Below are 2,208 nucleotides of genomic sequence, written 5' to 3'. Positions count from 1 at the left end.
AGGCCTGATCCCCTGGTTGTCCCGCTCATGCCTTGTGAGCGCCCTCAAGATGAACCGCTCCATAATCTTCCCCGGCACCGAGGTCAGGCTGACAGGCCTGTAGTTCCCCGGATCCTGCTTCCGGCCCTTCTTGTAGATGGGCATCACATTTGCTAGCCTCCAGTCATCCAGGACCTCCCCCGTTAACCAGGAAAACAGTTATGGGGCATCTCAGGGAAGTTTGTTATTGATATTTCTAAGATAAACTGCAGTGCTGCTGTTGTTAAGAAGGCAGTTACCTGCTGAGGACTGAACTGAGACAGTAAGTTGGCCAGCTTGACGACCATCATGGCCAGAGATATCTGTTAAGTGCTATGATACTGTATTGATAAACTAAGCCATTGCATATTTGGGATTTGAAAACCTGGGACTGTGATCCAACTACTATTAAATGGTGAATTTATTTGCCCCTTTCATGTTCTTTTATAATAATGTTAGGTATTTATAAATGAAAGTTTGGCTTAATTTTGGTTCCTGCAAACCTAGTCTAAAGCACCAAAGAGCAATAGAAATATCCTGATTACAAAAGAAAATTCAGTAAGGTGAATGCCACTGACACTGATAGGAAATGTTCTGTATATATTGCTATCTGTTAGGATTATAGAAAAAAAAGAATTTGTGTTTTGTCAGTTCTTGAGGTTTTTTTAGGCAGTGACATTTCCTCCTACAAAAGGGAACAAAAGGCTCCTTCAGTTACTGCCCTATATAATCTCTTTCTTTTTTGTCTACTCTGGGACACTTAGACTTGCTTAATGTGGTGGTCATTAGTAATGGCAACAAATGTATGCCAACTTGGTCTCATCATAAGGCTGTCAAAACAGATTCACCCACAGACCAATAAAGGTAAAAACTCTGGAGAGCAGCAAGTGACCAATTAAATTATTGCTGGTGGCGTTTAACAGTTAGGAGAAGGAAGAAACGGCAGTTTTGTGAAGCTATTAAGGAATACCTCTAAGACTGAAGCATCTGTTAGAACTCAATATAGAAGTGCTCTAAGGTTTCCTATAACTAAAAAGCAAGTGATCTTGTAATGGCAAGCTGTACACTCCAGATTACTGTAGCAATTTCAGAATTTACAGAGTAATACCAGTAATACAGACTGTGTGTTTTACATGTCTCTGGAATTAGAGGGCTTTTCCCTATAAATACACTCAGTGGCATATTCACACTATCTTTCTGGCTGGTTCACTTACCTAATTTTGCAATGAGTCAGACCACATACAGCTGTAACTTAACTTCCAAACAGTCTTTGAGAGCATGCCAGCACTAAAAGAGGAGAGCATAAAGCTAATGTTTCCTGCCCAACGTGCAGCATCAGAGAGTGTGGCACACAGTTTCTGCTACTTGACATAGGAGTAGTAGTACTACTGTGATAGGAGTATCACAGTAGTCTTGAGTTTGCTCAGAAAATAAGCAAAATGGATGGGTTGGGAATGGCTTGACACTTGTAGACAGTGTCAAGGCAGCCACTCACTAAGATCACATTTGGACAACACTCAGGATCTGGTTTTGTATCTACCTTCTAATGAAATAAAACTTTGCTTAGAAAGCGAGTCTTTCAACACTGCCAACAAAACATGTTTAGATATTCTACCTGTCTTATTCTTGCAAACTCTTTTCTTTCCTTTTTTTTTTTTTTAATATTTTTAAACATTAACTCATGATTATTTAGTATTTTGCTGCCATCTTGTCCTCCAAGAAAACTTGATGTGAACCGGTTTCCTGTTCTTTCTCATGCACCTTGAATGGATGAGATTGAACCACTTGCCTTTTCTAAAAGCTCCTTCAGTTCCTGAGAAACTGAAAAGCAGTCCTTCAGAGCAGGATATGTTTATCCTATTTTGATACAAAAGTGAGCTTCTGTATCAAAGAAGGACTGTATCAAAGTGAAGCGATTCAGAAAGTGCTTTTTGTAGCCAGAAAGGATTCATAAATCAGACTGATAAGACAGATTGCAGTAGGCCATATTCTACATAAACCATATTTTTGTGATGCAATATATCCATTTTTTTAATAAATCAACTTTTAGAAAGGATTTTTGAAATCTGTACCACTTTCATTCAGCCATGAGTGAATCATAGTTGCCTTTTCATCTGCCCTCACTTTGAGAGTAAGACAGAAAGAATTTCTGTTATTTCATGGGCCATTTATAGACAAAGCCGTCTTTAC

Source organism: Aptenodytes forsteri, unplaced genomic scaffold (genome assembly GCF_000699145.1).
Source record: "Aptenodytes forsteri isolate BGI_AS27 unplaced genomic scaffold, ASM69914v1 Scaffold28, whole genome shotgun sequence".
NCBI classification, from domain to species: Eukaryota; Metazoa; Chordata; class Aves; order Sphenisciformes; family Spheniscidae; genus Aptenodytes; species Aptenodytes forsteri.
Note: the sequence above shows the minus strand (reverse complement) of the source record.